Genomic DNA, 19369 nt, shown 5'->3' with positions numbered 1-19369 from the left:
CTGTAAGGTCCTTCAGTTGAGCAGTGAATTTCAAGCACAGATTCAACCGCAAAGACCAGAGAGGTTTTCCAATGGTTCGCAAAGAAGGGCACCTATTGGTAGAATGTTTTAAACAAACAGACATTGAATATCCCTTTCAGCATTGCGCAGTTATTAATTACACTTTGGATGGTGTATCAATACACCAAGTCACTAAAAAGATACAGGCGTCCTTCCAAAGTTAGTTGTCGAAGAGGAAGGAAACCTCTCAGGGATTTCACAATGAGGCCAATGGTGATTTTTAAAAAGCTACAGAGTTTATAAGCATTAAACTTTCAAATAGCTCTTTGTTGACTGTTGCTGGGTGCTATTGTCCTCTATTAGCACAGGACTGTACCCTACCTGCCCTAAGCTCTCTCCTGGCCCCTTACACTAAGTCTGAATTTGTCCTGCTAGGTGACCTAAACTGGGACATGCTTAAACCACCTGACCAAGTCCTAAAGCAATGGGACTCCCTAAATCTTTCTCATATTATTACCAATCCCACAAGGTATGACTCCAAACACCTAGAAATAGCTACTCTCCTTGGTGTTATCCTCACAAATAATCCTGAAAGGTAATAGTCTGATGTTTTCTGTAATGACCTTAGTGATCACTGTTTTACAGCCTGTGTTTGTAATGGCTGCTCAGTGAAACGACCTGTCCTGATTTGTCATAGACAGTTGCTAAAAAACTTTAATGAGCATACTTTCCTTCATGAACTGGCCCCTGTAAAATGGTATAGAATCAGCTTGATCCCCTTTGTCGAAGACGCTTGGACCTTCGTTTTTGATATTTTCAGTGGTATTGTTAACAAACACGCCCCCATAAAGAAAATTAGATGTAAAAACAGGTTCAGCCCCTTGTTCGACCGTGATCTTGCAGAGTTACTCCACCTCAAGAATTGCATTTGGCAAAAGGCTCGGAACACGCATACTCAGAATTACTAGCTCTCATTCAGGCAAATGAGAAATAAGTGCACTCAGGCTATGTGGAAGGCCAAAGTTAGTTACTTTAAGGAGCAGTTCCCTCCCTGTGGGTCTAACCCCAAGAAGTTCTGGGAAACAGTTAAAGACCTGGAGAATAAACCCTCCTCCTCACAGCTGCTCATGTCCCTTCATTTTGATGATGTGGTTGTTACTGACAAGAAGCACATGGCTGAGCTCTTTAACCACCACTTCATTGAGTCAGGATTCCTGTTTGACTCAGCCATCCAACATGTCCTCATCTCCCACCCCTTCTAATGCGACTATCTCCGATGCTTCTCCCTCTGTTTCCCCTGCCCCACTACAAGGTTTCTCCCTGCAGGCAGTCACTGAGTCCGAGGTGCTAAAGGAGCTCCTTAAACAGATGTTTTAGACCATTTCTTCTTTAAGGTTGCTGCTCTTTGAAGAAATTAACATTTTGTCCTGAATACAAAGCATTATGTTTGGGGCAAATCCAACAACACATCACTGAGTACCACTTTTTATATTTCAAAGCATGGTGGTGGCTGCATCATTTGATGGGTATGCTTGTCATTGGCAAGGAATAGGGAGTTTTTTGGGATAGACCTCAGCACAGGCAAAATCCTGTAGGAGAACTTGGTTCAGTCTGCTTTCCAACAGACAGTGGGAGACAAATTCACCTTTCAGCAGGACAATAACCTTTAACACAAGGCCAAATATACACCAGAGTTGCTTACCATGTTGATTGTGAGTTACAGTTTTGACTTGAATCGTCTTGAAAATTGAAAGACTTAAAAATGGCTGTCTAGCAATGATCAACAACTAACTTGACAGAGAATAATGGGCAAATATTGTAGAATGCAGGTGTGCACGCTCTTAAACAATTTTCTTTATTTTACTAGACAAGTCAGTAAAGAACAAATTCTTATTTACAATGACAACCTAAACCGGCCAAACCCAGACAACGCTGGGCCAATTGTGTGCCTCCCAATCAGTTGTAATTACGGCCTGGATTTGAACCAGGGTGTCTGTAATGACTCCTCTAGCATTGTGATGCAGTGCCTCAGACCACTGTGCCAGCTACAATCGCTGCCAAATGTGATTCTAATATGCATTGACCCAGTGAGTTGAATACTTATCTAACCAAGATCCCTCCCCCACACAATTTTTTCTTCTTCCACTTTGACAGTATTTTATATAGATAGTTGGCAAAACAATTACAATTAAATCCATTTTAATCCCACTTTGTAACACAACAAAATGTGGAAAAGTCAAGGAGTATGAATACTTTCTGAAGGCACTTTATACACTAGATGACCAAAAGTATGTGGGCACCTGCTCGACGAACATCTCATTCCAAAATCATGGGCATTACATTTACATTTACATTTAAGTCATTTAGCAGACGCTCTTATCCAGAGCGACTTACAAATTGGTGCATTCACCTTATGACATCCAGTGGGACAGTCACTTAACAATAGTGCATCTAAAACTTAGGGGGGTGGGGTGAGAGGGATTACTTAACCTATCCTAGGTATTCCTTAAAGAGGTGGGGTTTCAGGTGTCTCCATTAATATGGAGTTGGTCCCCCCTTTGTTGCTACAAGAGCCTCCACTCTTCTGGGAAGAATTTCCACTAGATATTGGAACATTGCTGGGGGGACTTGATTCCATTCAGCCACAAGAGCATTAGTGAGGTTGAGCACTGACGTTGGTTGATCAGGCCTGACTCGCAGTCGGCATTCCAATTCATCCCAAAGGTCTTCGATGGAGTTGAGGTCAGAGCTCTGTGCAGGCCAGTCAAGTTCTTCTACACCGTTCTCAACAAACCATTCCTGTATGGACCTCATTGTTTCCACAAAGTTGGAAGCACAGAATCATCTAGAATGTCATTGTATGCTGTAGCTTTAATATTTCTCTTCACTGGAAATAAGGGGTCTAGTCCGAACCATGAAAAACAGCCCCAGAACATTATTCCTCATCCACCAAACTTTACAGTTGGCATTATGCATTGGGGCAGGTAGTGTTCTCCTGGCATCAGCCAAACCCAGATTTGTCTGTCGGACTGCTGCGATTCACCACTACAGCCGACACTTGGCATTGCGCATAGTCATTTTAAGCTTGTGTACGGCAGCTCGGCCATGGAAACCCATTTCATGAAGCTCCCTATGAACAGTTCTTGTGCTGACGTTGCTCCCAGAGGCAGTTTGGAACTCGGCAGTGAGTGTTGCAACCGAGGACAGACCATTTTTACTTCAGCACCGCAGCTCATGCAGGGCAGAAATTTGATTAACTGACCTGTTGGAAAGGTGGCAACCTATGACGATGCCACGTTAAAAGTCACTAGTAAGGCCATTCTACTGCCAATGTTTGTCTATTGAGATTGCATGGCTGTGTGCTCAATTGTATATACCTGTCATAAACAGGAGTGGCTGATATAGCCGAATCCACTAATTTTAGTGCATTCAGTGTATAGCACTGTCAATATCACAGCCCTAGCAACCCCTTACCCTAGAAAGATCACATGTTAGCATGTTAGCGTGGTGTGTGTGTGTGTGTGTGTGTGTGTGTGTGTGTGTGTGTGTGTGTGTGTGTGTGTGTGTGTGTGTGTGTGTGTGTGTGTGTGTGTGTGTGTGTGTGTGTGTGTGTGTGTGTGTGTGTGTGTGTGTGTGTGTGTGTGTGTGTGTGTGTGTGTGTGTGTGTGTGTGTGTGTGTGTGTGTGTGTGTGTGTGTGACTACCATACACTGTTTTGATGTGTTAAGTTGTTGGACTGGATTCACTTCTGAAAAGTGAAAGCTAAGTCCTGTTTGGTTGCAAAGGTCATGAGCACAGTGTGTTCTGATTCTGTCCTGTGGCCTCCACACTCATTCTGAATGACTATTTCACGTTCCCTCTGAGACACACACACTCTTCTGTTCTGCCTCCAGGAAAATGGGGTAAACATAATCTGTTAGTCACAGTCAACGGCAGAAATCCTTCCTGTGGTTGGCTGGAGAGAAGCATACGAAGCATGTTGTTGTGTTATCTGTTATTCCAGTTCCCTTGCATCTCTCTCTCTCTCTCTCTCTCTGTGTGTGTGTATTTTTGCAATGCTCCAATAAAGCCAATCATCCAATAAACCTCATGACGTTTAGTGAGTTAGTCCGTTCACATAGAGTATACTTAATCAGGGATTGCATGTAGCTACACAAACACACACAAACACACACCTACATAGTCTACAGCTGCTCGCATTGCCACCAAAACACACTACACCATTTCCACAAAAACATACTCCCTCACACATTCAATTCCTCAATGGTACTGGCTAGAGTTGAAAATGAAGCAAAGCAGTGTGGGAGGGTATTACCTTAGAGTAGCCTAGTAGATTGATTTATTAAGCCATTTAGTAGGTCAAATGGGACATTCTGAAGTAACAGAGTAGGAGTCGGAAGCAAACCTGTTAGGTGACTGAAGGGAATTCTTTAGAAGTGTGTGGGGGTATAAGAGCAGTAGATTGACTAATTGAGTCAATAATTCAACAATTGTGAAGCAACAGAGTAGGACAGAGGGGAGTATGAATGGGAGTATGTGTGGTAACAGTTGGACTGTCATTAACAAACCGGTGCAGTGTGCCGTGACGTGACTATCATTAATGTGATGACGGTTGTTTTATCAAATCAATTAACTATGTTCAAATATTACGTGATTATATTAATCATGTAACAATTAACTCATTAGCAATCTAGGGGCACCACGGAAAAAGGTTGTTTTATGAGTTACCATTTCCCAAATTAACTCAAGAATATATCAGAATATATCGTTATCATACCAGTTATTCATTAATCATTTTAAAAAATCTAATTTCAGTCTTATTCTGAATGTTGTTGACTTCAAATAACCACGAACGCTAGTCTAAATGATGATTTAGCCATACAAAATTGGCTTAATTATTTATTTACTAACTAAATACTCACACAGAAATACAGAAACACACACACACACAGACGTTTTCTACTATATTATTGACTGTATGTTTGTTTATTCCATGTGTAACTCTGTGTTGTTGTATGTGTGAAAATTTTTAAATAAATAAACACACGGTATACGTTGAATTGATTACTAACATAATGCAATGAAAAGTCCATAGTGGACTAACCCGATATGATGCCTTCTTACACAATGAAAGGGAGGGGCAAGATAAAGAGAGCAGGAGAGACAAAGAGGGAACTCATTGTACATACAAGTGGAAAATACGCTTATCGTAAAGATGGATATTTAGCACCCTAACAATCACTCATTCGGATTTAGAAATGCAACACATATTTATGCTTGTCTGTCTTTGTCTCTCTGCAGAAATCGCCTGGTCCGTCTATGGGGAGTCAGTTCGACAGAATTCTCTGGTTAGGTAAGTCTCTGGTTGTCTACTAGAGGTCACAATATCCTCAGTTGTAGCAGGCTTCTTTGTCTATGAGTGTCAGAAATGTACCAATGGTCGTATGCTGAGATCTTCCTGTTGTCTTTTTGTAATGTATTTAGCTTGTGCTGCACGTATTCTGGTCTGGTAGAGTCTAACCATTAGTCTTGGAGGGCAGTTCCATTACATTGCCACAATGTCTGTGCTCACATGGGCGTGGTTACTGACTTGGCAAAACGTTTCTATGAAAAGCAATTATCTCATTTGGAAGGCAAAAATCACACTTCATCTTCTCACAAATAGTTTCATATTTAATCATGTAAGTTTTACAACATTTAGATGTAAATCTGATAACTGGGATTTATACATTTGTAGAGTTACAGCTATTTAGTTATACTGTCCTTAATGATATCACAAAACAATAAACTTTTGACAGTACTTATTGTTTGGATCCCCACCAACCATTTCCCACATTCTTTATGTTGGAAATATTGTTTCATTATCCACTTTTAGATGTTGGCGTTTTGGCAGCAGATTCTCTCTCTCTACACACAAGGATTTTTGTCTTCTCCATACTGCAGGTCCAGAGAGAGAAAGTTTACGACCGGTTGTTAAAGTCATAAAACCGTCCCCACTCCCTCCGGACTACATCATATATAGTTTTGGCTAAATCAAGTTGGTCCAGTAGAAAACTATCTTGTTGAAGAGTTTGTGGTAGTTCATCGTCATAGGTTTTTGCAATTACTTTTAATTGTTCTGTTTTCAAACGCAGTTCCTCGGCTAGCAGAATATTTTCATTTTCTGCTTTTGTCATTAGTTGCTTGGTTCTCTCCACCTATCCATTGATAATCAACCAGTCCTTGCACATACTTCTGCTGAGCATATATATATATATATATATATATATATATATATATATATATATATATATATATATATATATATATATATATATGTATTTTCTTTCAAAGTTTTGAGTTTGAGTCGCTGGAAGCTGCAAAAACGATTTAAATCTATTTAAAGACGTTAATGAACCATCAATACTGGATCAGTAATGTGGGAGTTGAATGTGAATGAATTTGCAAAAGCAAATTGAAATGATTAATCAATGTTAATGATCAATCCTACCTGCATAGGCTATCTGGGAAATACACTTGAATGAACCTAAAAGCATTGCTGCATCTAGGTTAATGTGAAAAAGTTTCAAATGTCTCATAAATGAAATGTGACACCGATATCCAATCAGTTAAGATTGTTTGGATATCCTAAGTGTAACCCTTGTTTACAAATTGCTGTCACATGAAATAAATACTGGCGCTTCTTTACCACCAGGGGTCACTTATTCCTGAGGGCTGAAACCACATGGGATTCTCGCGAAGGTGGGGCTTCTGTCAATACTGGATTAGTACTTTGGGAGATGGCCTCATGAGCTTGCAAAAGCAAATTTAATTGATTAATCAATTGTAATGATAAATCAAACCTGTATAGGCTATTTGTGAATGAAACTTTAATTAACCTGAAAGCGTAGTATCTAGGTTAATGTGGAAAAGTTTAAATTGCCTCATTGGTTGGACAAATAAATGTGGATATTATTCAAAAGATCCACCTGAAAGTATTTGTGGTGGCAATTTAACTTCCTTATTAAATTGAATGACCCACCGATATCCAATCAATTGAAACCCCTTGTTAAAAACGTGAGCATATGCTTGCTGTAACATGAAATTAATTATTTTAAAAAACAATCTGCAAATTCGTCACTCCCACTGGTAGCTGGCTGGCTATCTTTGATTCTCACCCAGGAGCGAGAGTCATGACAAGTGTGTACAAGACAGTGTTAAGCCCCTATACAATCTGCTTTGCGGAGAACACAGACGGAATCCAAAAATCTAGACATAAAAATGGGAATTCAACAATATTCAAAAATGTATGGAACTTCATTGGAAATCAACTAAATGTATTGAACTAATAATTTGCCTTAGTTAATCATAAGACATGAACAAAATGCATCAGTGATTCCACAGGGAGGACGGCTCATAATAATGGCTGGAATGGAGTGAATAGTATGGTATAGAATGTGTTGGATGAGTTCAGTACCATTCCATTAATTCCATTCTAGTCATTACTATGAGCCCGTCCTCCCCAATTAAGGTGCCACCAACCTCCTGTGAGTGATTCATATTTTCCTGAAACTTTCTGAAACGGCACAGGAATGCCCCTGCTGTGTGTGTGTGTGTGTGTGTGTGTGTGTGTGTGTGTTGAGCGTGTATGTCTACACTTTGGGTAGCCGTTAGCGATGTCTTAATGATAACCATCTTCTGGTAGAAAAAGGAAAGGTTTTCCCAAAAACCTTCTCAAGGAAATGTTAACCTACAAAGTAACCTATGCCTAACTAGCAGAATGATATCATGATTATTTGCACCAATCCAGTGGCCATTTGTTTTTGCAAACTCTACAATCCCATGAGGGCTACAGAAACATAGCTAAGCGAACCAAACAACATCTGGCTGCTACGCACTTAAATTAAAGGGTAACTACACCCCAAAATAAAATATGCGGTTGAGGCATTGTTGTGGACTTCGAACATCCAATTTAGTTGTTTTTTTATATACAAAAAAAGTGTGATTTTGAGAGTAAAAACCTGAAAAAAATGGGAAAAACAGAATATTTGAAAAACAATTAATTTGGGAAAAAAACAAATTAAACAAAAAATGGGATTGTATAGGGCCCTATAGTGTGAACGTGGAAGTGAATGAGTGAGAGAATGGGATTGTATAGGGCCCTATAGTGTGAACGTGGAAGTGAATGAGTGAGAGAATGGGATTGTATAGGGCCCTATAGTGTGAACGTGGAAGTGAATGAGTGAGAGAATGGGATTGTATAGGGCCCTATAGTGTGAACGTGGAAGTGAATGAGTGAGAGAATGGGATTGTATAGGGCCCTATAGTGTGAACGTGGAAGTGGAAGTGAATGAGTGAGAGAATGGGATTGTATAGGGCCCTATAGTGTGAACGTGGAAGTGAATGAGTGAGAGAATGGGATTGTATAGGGCCCTATAGTGTGAACGTGGAAGTGAATGAGTGAGAGAATGGGATTGTATAGGGCCCTATAGTGTGAACGTGGAAGTGAATGAGTGAGAGAATGGGATTGTATAGGGCCCTATAGTGTGAACGTGGAAGTGAATGAGTGAGAGAATGGGATTGTATAGGGCCCTATAGTGTGAACGTGGAAGTGAATGAGTGAGAGAATGGGATTGTATAGGGCCCTATAGTGTGAACGTGGAAGTGAATGAGTGAGAGAATGGGATTGTATAGGGCCCTATAGTGTGATTGTATAGGGCGTGTGAAGTGAATGAGTGAGAGAATGGGATTGTATAGGGCCCTATAGTGTGAACGTGGAAGTGAATGAGTGAGAGAATGGGATTGTATAGGGCCCTATAGTGTGAACGTGGAAGTGAATGAGTGAGAGAATGGGATATGTGAGTGTGAACGAATGGGATTGTATAGGGCCCTGGAAGTGAATGAGTGAGAGAATGGGATTGTATAGGGCCCTATAGTGTGAACGTGGAAGTGAATGAGTGAGAGAATGGGATTGTATAGGGCCCTATAGTGTGAACGTGGAAGTGAATGAGTGAGAGAATGGGATTGTATAGGGCCCTATAGTGTGAACGTGGAAGTGAATGAGTGAGAGAATGGGATTGTATAGGGCCCTATAGTGTGAACGTGGAAGTGAATGAGTGAGAGAATTTGTGCATGCATGCAAGAGTAAGTCAGTGAGTGTGTGCTTGTGAGTCTGTGTTTGTGTTGACCCCTGGGCAATGGCCTTTCAGGCTGCATACTCTACATTCCTGGTAGGGTCAGCCTGAGGAGCGGACACCTGGACTGCTGTGTTCCCAGACCTGGTGGTGACAGGGGGGCTCTGGAGCCCTCTCACTGGAGCACGCCTCACACACACTGACACGGCCTGAACCACTACTGACATTCAATCATGAACACCCCGTACTACACAAATACACCTCTCACTAAGTATGCTTCTCGCCTAGCTAATTATTTAACATGTCATCCCTTTGGGATCCTTGTTACATGGCTTGTTCCACTAATTCATTCTCTCCCTCTGAACTCAGTCACACACACCACTCTGGTTTCTCACAGGAGGCCTTGGGTCCATCTTCAATGTTCTAGGCACGTAACAGTAGCTATTGTGATCTGGCCAGAAGGTAAGAGAGAGAGGAGGGAAAATCTCAGCTGTGGTTAATATGTAATGTGACATCCACCTCTAATCCTTTTCTGGTCTGCCCTATGGTGTTGGGTCTATCTTTGGAAACCCAAGTGGGCCTGGCCCATGTATAGCTTTGCCCCAGCCTGAGCAACCTCCGATTCCACTATGGGTCAACCAGAGTGCATCTGCTTTCACCAACGTTTCAGACTCACTTCAACATGCATGGAGTTCTTCGTGACAACAGTCAATCCAGAGTGTGAAAGACACGAAATAGGTCACCATCGAGTCGTGTCATACTGTTTCAATGTCCAGCCAAAATGGATACCAAAGTGAACACTGGATCCTCACTGAGCTCCAATGTCACACTGCTGTCACCCTGAGTAATGGCCCCATGGCTCCATGCAACAGCCCATGCCACTAATGTTCCAGGGCCAGATCAGTCAACTACCACCCGCACTCACTGTGTGACAAAGGCGTGTGTGTGTGTGTGTGTGTGTGTGTGTGTGTGTGTGTGTGTGTGTGTGTGTGTGTGTGTGTGTGTGTGTGTGTGTGTGTGTGTGTGTGTGTGTGTGTGTGTGTGTGTGTGTGTGTGTGTGTGTGTGTGTGTGTGTGTGTGTGTGTGTGTGTGTGTGTGTGTGTGTGTGAAAAGCAGAGATGTCATACGCAGGGAAGCAAGTAAAGGAAATTAATATTTCCTTTCAGGGTTTGGCAAAAAAAGTGAGTGAATTATCACGTGAATCATTGACTTCAGTTGACTGATAAAGTGAGCATTTGTAGTGGAACTTTATAACAGCAGACAGACACTGCAGTCAAAGTTAATACAGTGTAACTCCATCTCAACTTCCTTTGGCAGGCAGTGTACAGCAATTCTGCATGGTAGTCAAGCAAGTTCAGACCTGCAGGTTGCAGAGGGCGAGTGGCTTGCTTCCCAGGGTATGGAAGGAGAGGGGGAGGGGGAAGAAAAGGGATTAACAAGTTAGTGAGACTCCTAAAAGTGTTTTTGTCAGCTTTTCTCAGACCTTCGAACACGTTCCTCAGACCAAGGTCACAATCCTGACATTCCACTGCTAGGAAAAACGGCATCACCAAGGTAACACGTGGGCGGACCGGAAAACCGACCTACTGACTTGGCAGACCCTTCATGGAAGGTATGGGACTATATGAGCAAATAGGAGGGTAAAAATATCTGAACAACTAAATATAGCCACCCCTTTAAGTAGCACTTGAAATACAGAACCAGTCAAAAGTTTGGACACACCTACTCATTCAGGGTTTTTTATTTGTACTATTTTCTACATTGTAGAATAATAGTGAAGACTTCAAAACTATGAAATAACACATATGGAATCATGTAGTAACCAAAAAAGTGTTAAACAAATCAAAAACTATTTCATATTTGAGATTCTTCAAAGTAGCCACCCTTTGCCTTGATGGCAGCTTTGCACACTCTTGGCATTATCTCAACCAGCTTCATCTTGAAGGAGTTCCCACATATGCTGAACACTTGCTGGCTGATTTTTCCTTCCCTCTCATCCCAAACCATCTCAATTGGGTTGAGGTCAAGTGATTGTGGAGGCCAGGTCATCTGATGCAGCACTCCATCACTCTCCTTATTGGTCAAATGGTCCTTACACAGCCTTGCGGTGTGTTTTGGGTCATTGTTCTGTTGAAAAACAAATGATAGTCCCACTAAGCGCAAACCAGATGGGATGGCATATCGCTGATGAATGCTGTTGTAGCCATGATGGTTAAGTGTGCCTTGAATTCTAAATAAATCACTGACAGTGTCACCTGCAAAGCACCCCCACACCTCCTTCTACATGCTTCATGGTGGGAACCACACATCCGTTCAACCAATCTGTGTCTCAAAGACACAGCGGTTGGAACCAAAAATCTCAAATTTGGTCTCAAAGACAGATTTACACCAGTCTAATGTCCATTGCTTGTGTTTCTTGGCACAAGCAAGTATCTTCTTATTATTGGTGTCCTTTAGTGTGGTTTCTTTTCAGCAATTTGAACATGAAGGCCTGATTCATGCAGTCTCCTCTGAACAGTTGATGTTAAGATGTGTCTGTTACTTGAACTCTGAAGCATTTATTTGGGCTGCAATCTGAGGTGTAGTTAACTCCAATGAACTGATCCTCTGCAGCAGAGGTAACTCTGGGTCTTCCTTTCCTGTGGCAGTCCTCATGAGGGCCAGTTTCATCATAGCGCTTGATGCTTTTTGCGACTACACTTGAAGAAACTTTAAAAGTTCTTAATTTTCCGCATTGACTGACCTTCATGTCTTAAAGTAATGATGGACTCTCATTTCTCTTTGCTTATTTGAGCTGTTCTTGCCATAATATGGACTTGGTCTTTTACCAAATAGGGCTATCTTCTGTATACCAACCCTACCTTGTCACAACACAACTGATTGGCTCAAACTCATTAAGAAGGAAAGAAATTCCAAAAATGTACTTTTAATAAGGCACACCTGTTAATTGAAATGCATTCCAGGTGACTACCTCATGAAGCTGGTTGAGAGAATGCAAAGAGTGTGCAAAGCAAAGGGTAGCTACTTTGAAGAATCTCAGATATATATTTTGATTTGTTTAAAATATTTTGGTTACTACATGATTCCATGTGTTATTTCATAGTTTTAATGTCTTTACTACTATTCTACAATATGAAAAATAGTAAAAAATATAGAAAAAACCCTGGAATGAGTAGGTGTGTCCAATCTATTGACTGGTGTTGTAAATCTGACAGTCTATGGAAGAGTGCTGGTGTGTGTGTGGCAATGTGTGCTACAGGCCATGGCTTCTTCAATAAAACAACATTCAGCAACTTTTGCCCCTAGAACCTGAGCAAGATGAGTAAACATCACTCAAACAACTTCAGTTTTACATGGAAACTGAACAGTGAATTATTCACAGATTCACCTGATGAGCTATAGTCCAGTTTGTGTGAGTGTGCATGTACTTTATTAACATTAATAAGTGTAAATATGTACGTATGTGTGTGAGTGGGCTGCAGTGGGGGCTGCAGTGTGTGTGTGTGTGTGTGTGTGTGTGTGTGTGTGTGTGTGTGTGTGTGTGTGTGTGTGTGTGTGTGTGTGTGTGTGTGTGTGTGTGTGTGTGTGTGTGTGTGTGTGTGTGTGTGTGTGATAGAGAGAGAGGGGGCCATTGGGATTTCCCTGTAGACTGCTCATACATCTACCTGTAGGGAACACTACTGACACTTGTGTGTGTTAGTCCCATGCAATGTACTGCAGTGCTTCACTGGTCCTGCACATGAAGAGGGGTGCATGTGTTTCTGCAGAGTTCAATGAGAGATAAAAGCACCCTGCACTCTTAGAAAAAGGCTTCCAAAAGGGTTCTTTGGTTGTCCCCATAGGAGAACCCTTTTTGGTTCCAGGTACTGTAGAAACCTTTTTGGTTCCAGATATAACTATTTTGGGTTCCATGTAGAACCCTCTGTGGAAAGGTTATTCGTTTCTTTTTAGTTTCTCTTAACACTCAACACACACACACACACACACACACACACACACACACACACACACACACACACACACACACACACACACACACACACACACACACACACACACACACACACACACACACACACACACACACACACACACACACACACACACACACACACACACACACACACACACTGCCCTGTGTCACTAAGGGTCAATATGTACCTCTCAATGTGGTGATAAAGTCAAGCCTCATCACTTACCTCACACATACAATCTCTCATCCCCTCCCTCCCCTGCTCTCCTCCTTCTCTCCCACACTCTCTCTATCATCACAGACACCCTCCTACTCCTCTCTGAGTCTCTCTGCTGCAGTCTGGAAATTTCCAAGTAGAGTGCTGCAGTGTCTAGGCAGGGAACGAGGGAGGGAGAGAAAAGGAGCGAGAGAGAGATAAAGTGGGTGAAGGATGAAACTGCTACCTGACATAGAGCATGGCTAACCTGAGCTGCTTTTGTGAAGGACGCAGTCACGAAGCTGGTGTCTCATCAGTTTCCCTAGCACACAGTGGAAAACTACCCACAGAGAGAGAGAGAGAGAGAGAAATAGAAAAGGGTAGAGAGTCACCTTGTACTACACACAAACACACTCACAATGTCAGACATGCCCACAAAACTCGATATCCACCATTTCTATAAACTGACCCAAACTTATACAGCATGTGTACACAGTGAAATTACACAATCTGAATTTAGAAACAGAACTGAAATGGTAGCCTGAACTGAGCCACTAGAATAGGGTGTTCACCTCCATGTAAAAAATAAGGTCATGTATTCTAGGCCATCGTTCCCATTCATGTCCCTTACATTCTCTGATCCCACATGAAAACGTTTTGATAATCCTGTATAATAAGAGCCTTTCGACATCGACACACATGAGGAGCTCATCTCTAGAAATGCCTGGGAGCCAGAATAGAATGGAGAAGGATTTCTGCCCACATAACAGGGCTCTCTTCCCAACCTCAACCCACAGTCCCAGCCTCAGCCCTAGTCTCAGCCCACAGCCTCAGCCTTAGCCCACCGCCCCAACCCCAGGTTCAGCCACATGCTCAGCCTCAGCCCTAGTCTCAGCCCACAGCCTCAGCCTTAGCCCACCGCCCCAACCCCAGGTTCAGCCACATGCTCAGCCTCAGCCCTAGTCTCAGCCCACAGCCTCAGCCTTAGCCCACCGCCCCAACCCCAGGTTCAGCCACATGCTCAGCCTCAGCCCTAGTCTCAGCCCACAGCCTCAGCCTTAGCCCACCGCCCCAACCCCAGGTTCAACCACATGCTCAGCCTTAGCCCTAGTCTCAGCCTATAGCCCCCACCTCAGCCTTAGCCCATAGCCCCAACCCAGGTTCAGCTCCATGCTCAGCCTCAGCACATTCTCAACCCTAGCCTCAGTCTCTAGCCAGGGAAACTGAACTGCAGTAAAACCATAGACAGGCTCACATTTCAGAGCAATAACAATACAACATACCGGCATAAAAACAGCTAATGATGTCTACAGAGCTGTAGTATGCTGTCCAGCACTAAATCAAACTCTGTGTGTGTGTGTGTGTGTGTGTGTGTGTGTGTGTGTGTGTGTGTGTGTGTGTGTGTGTGTGTGTGTGTGTGTGTGTGTGTGTGTGTGTGTGTGTGTGTGTGTGTGTGTGTGTGTGTGTGTGTGTGTGTGTGTGTGTGTGTGTGTGTGTGTGTGTGTGTGTGTGTGTGTGTGTGTGTGTGTGAGAGAGAGAGAGAGAGAGAGGGTTGCGAGTATGCTAGCGAGTGCTGGTATGTGTCATGAGTGTATGGTTTCTGTCTATGCCTTCAGGGTGACCCCAGGCAGAGAGGGAGACAGTAGTAAAAAAACAATAGGTGCAGTTGGGTCACAAGTTAGTTTAGGCACAGAGGAAAGGTCTGCAGTGCACACACCATTTTCTCTGTGTGTGTATGTGTGTGTGTGTGACTGTCAGTCTGTCTCTCTCTACATGCCAATGTCAATTATGTAAGGGTGAACATTCAGTCCCCACCAGTTCATTTAGGCTATAGTTTCAGCCTGTCTGACTCTATATGTCTGTTGGATTATGGGTTGATTGCATAACTGTGACCTCTTAGGCTTTGTCCACAACCACCACCAACACGACTTAATCCCTCAGATCAAGAGAGGGAGCGAACAAAAGGAGGACACAGAGAAAAAGATAGCGATGTGTAGGAAGAGCAGGCATTTGGACCAGTCACTCAGAGACCACAGACCGGCTGAGAACAAAAGAGGACAGCAGACTGGGGGCATGCCAACCACAGAAGAGGGAGCTTCTTAACACACATACAGTACACACACACACACACACACACACACACACACACACACACACACACACACACACACACACACACACACACACACACACACACACACACACACACACACACACACACACACACACACACACACACACACACACACACACACACACACACACACACAAAATCACGCGCAAGCACACACCTTTCTCAATGAGTGTTTGTGCACTATAGAGTTTGACTCAGTGCAATTGTTCAATGCCATAACAATGTGGATGAATCAAGTATTTAACTAACAAGTAACTTTTGCAACAAAGTGAGATGAAATGGTGTGCCATCCTCCACACTATGCTTCTCCACATTCCCCCATACAGGGCCTTCAGAAAGTATTCAGACCTCTTGACTTATTCCACATTTTATTAGGTTACAGCCTTTTTCTAAAATGTATTAAATCGTTTTTTCCCCTCATCAATATAATCACGATACCCCATAATGACATAGCAAAAACAGGTATTTAGAAATGTTAGCTAATTTATAAAAAATGTAAAACTGAAATATTACATCAACATAAGTATTCAGACCTTTAGCTCAGTACTTTGTTGAAGCACCTTTGGCAGCGATTACAGTCTTGAGTTTCTCCCATTTATTCTTTGCAGATCCTCTCAAGCTCTGTCAGGTTGGATGGGGAGCATTGCTGCACAGCTATTTTCAGGTCTCTCCAGAGATGTTTTATCGGGTTCAAGTCCGGGCTCTGGCTGGGCCACTCAAGGACATTCAGAGTCTTGTCCTGAAGCCACTCCTGCATTGACTTGACTGTGTGCTTAGGGTCGGTGTCCTGTTGGAATGTGAACCTTAGCCCCAGTCTGAGGTCCTGAGTGCTCTGGAGCAGGTTTTCATCAAGGATCTCTCAGTACTTTGCTGCAATCATCTTTGCCTCGATCCTGACTAGTCTCCCAGTCCCTGCTACTGAAAAACATTCCCACAGCATGATGCTGCCACTACCTTGCTTCACCTTACAGATGGTGCCAGGTTTCTTCTAGACGTGACGCTTGGCATTCAGGCCAAAGAGTTCAATATTGGTTTCATCAGACCAGAAAATCTTGTTTCTCACGGTCTGAGAGTTTCATGGTGCCGTTTGGCAAACTCCAAGAGGACTGTAATGTGTTTTTTTACTGAGGAGTGGTTTCCGTCGGGTAACTCTACCATAAAGGCCTGATTTGTGGAGTACCGCAGAGACTGTTGTACTTCTGGAAGGTTGTCCCATCTCCACAGAGAAACTCTAGAGCTCTGTCAGAGTGACTATCAGGTTCTTTGTCACCTACCTGACCAAGACCCTTCTACACTGATTACACACACACACACACACACACACACACACACACACACACACACACACACACACACACACACACACACACACACACACACACACACACACACACACACACACACACACACACACACACACACAAAATCACGCGCAAGCACACACCTTTCTCAATGAGTGTTTGTGCACTATAGAGTTTGACTCAGTGCAATTGTTCAATGCCATAACAATGTGGATGAATCAAGTATTTAACTAACAAGTAACTTTTGCAACAAAGTGAGATGAAATGGTGTGCCATCCTCCACACTATGCTTCTCCACATTCCCCCATACAGGGCCTTCAGAAAGTATTCAGACCTCTTGACTTATTCCACATTTTATTAGGTTACAGCCTTTTTCTAAAATGTATTAAATCGTTTTTTCCCCTCATCAATATAATCACGATACCCCATAATGACATAGCAAAAACAGGTATTTAGAAATGTTAGCTAATTTATAAAAAATGTAAAACTGAAATATTACATCAACATAAGTATTCAGACCTTTAGCTCAGTACTTTGTTGAAGCACCTTTGGCAGCGATTACAGTCTTGAGTTTCTCCCATTTATTCTTTGCAGATCCTCTCAAGCTCTGTCAGGTTGGATGGGGAGCATTGCTGCACAGCTATTTTCAGGTCTCTCCAGAGATGTTTTATCGGGTTCAAGTCCGGGCTCTGGCTGGGCCACTCAAGGACATTCAGAGTCTTGTCCTGAAGCCACTCCTGCATTGACTTGACTGTGTGCTTAGGGTCGGTGTCCTGTTGGAATGTGAACCTTAGCCCCAGTCTGAGGTCCTGAGTGCTCTGGAGCAGGTTTTCATCAAGGATCTCTCAGTACTTTGCTGCAATCATCTTTGCCTCGATCCTGACTAGTCTCCCAGTCCCTGCTACTGAAAAACATTCCCACAGCATGATGCTGCCACTACCTTGCTTCACCTTACAGATGGTGCCAGGTTTCTTCTAGACGTGACGCTTGGCATTCAGGCCAAAGAGTTCAATATTGGTTTCATCAGACCAGAAAATCTTGTTTCTCACGGTCTGAGAGTTTCATGGTGCCGTTTGGCAAACTCCAAGAGGACTGTAATGTGTTTTTTACTGAGGAGTGGTTTCCGTCGGGTAACTCTACCATAAAGGCCTGATTTGTGGAGTACCGCAGAGACTGTTGTACTTCTGGAAGGTTGTCCCATCTCCACAGAGAAACTCTAGAGCTCTGTCAGAGTGACTATCAGGTTCTTTGTCACCTACCTGACCAAGACCCTTCTACACTGATTACACACACACACACACACACACACACACACACACACACACACACACACACACACACACACACACACACACACACACACACACACACACACACACACACACACACACACACACACACACACACACACACACACACACACACACACACACACACACACACACACACAGTCCGTAGCTGATAGAGACACCTGCTCACTCGCAGCATCTGATGAAGGCAAAAACACGACGGAACAAGAACACAGCACAGCAAACATCAAACAAGGATCCGACAAGGACAGAAGCGGAAACAGAGGGCAATCAGAGGGCAAAATAGGGGACAGGTGTGAAAGAGTAAACGAGGTAGTTAGGAGAATGAGGAACAGCTGGGAGCAGGAACGGAACGATAGAGAGAGAGAGAGAGAGAGAGAGAGAGAGAGAGAGAGAGAGAGAGAGAGAGAGAGAGAGAGAGAGAGAGAGAGAGAGAGAGAGAGAGAGAGAGAGAGAGAGAGAGAGAGAGAGAGAGAGAGAGAGAGAGAGAGAGGGAAAGAACCTAATAAGACCAGCAGGGGGAAACGAATAGAAGAGAAAGCACAGGGACAAGACATGACAATCTATGACAAAACATGACATGTATCTCTATGGACAATTCCTTCCACCTCATGAAAAGCATACACCTTATGTAGACATGTGTGTGCCTTTCCAAATGATGTCCAATCAATTGAATTTACCACAGGTGGACTCCAATCAAGTGGCTCTCCGATCAGGAATTTTTAATTTAAATAATAATTGTGTCCTTCGTGTCCTTTTGTCAAAGAATCCTCCATTTGAAGCAATTACAGCCTTGCAGACCTTTGGCATTCTAGTTGTCAAATAGTTGAGTTAATCTGAAGAGTTTTCACCCCATGCTTCCTGAAGCACATACCACAAGTTGAATTGGCTTGATGGGCACTTCTTACGGTCAAGCTGCTCCCACAACAGCTGAATAGGGTTGAGATCAGGTGACTGTGCTGGCCACTCCATTATAGACAGAATACTAGCTGACTGCCTCTTCCCTAAATAGTTATTGCATAGTTTGGAGCTGTGCTTTGGGTCATTGTCCTGGTGTAGGAGGAAATTGGCTCCAATTAAGTGCCGTCCACAGGGTATGGCATGGCGTTGCAAAATGGAGTGATAGCCTTCCTTCTTCCCCCAAAGCACCCTCAGACCATCACATTGCCTCCACCATGTTTGACAGATGGCGTCAAGCACTCCTCCAGCATCTTTTCATTTTTTCTGCGTCTCACGAATGTTCTTCTTTGTGATCCGAACACCTCAAACTTCATCTGTCCATAACACTTTTTTCCAATCTTCCTCTGTCCAGTGTCTGTGTTCTTTTGCCCATCTCAATCTTT

This window comes from Oncorhynchus gorbuscha, linkage group LG18 (genome assembly GCF_021184085.1).
Source record: "Oncorhynchus gorbuscha isolate QuinsamMale2020 ecotype Even-year linkage group LG18, OgorEven_v1.0, whole genome shotgun sequence".
In the NCBI taxonomy this organism is placed as follows: domain Eukaryota; kingdom Metazoa; phylum Chordata; class Actinopteri; order Salmoniformes; family Salmonidae; genus Oncorhynchus; species Oncorhynchus gorbuscha.
This window is presented reverse-complemented; position numbering follows the sequence as displayed.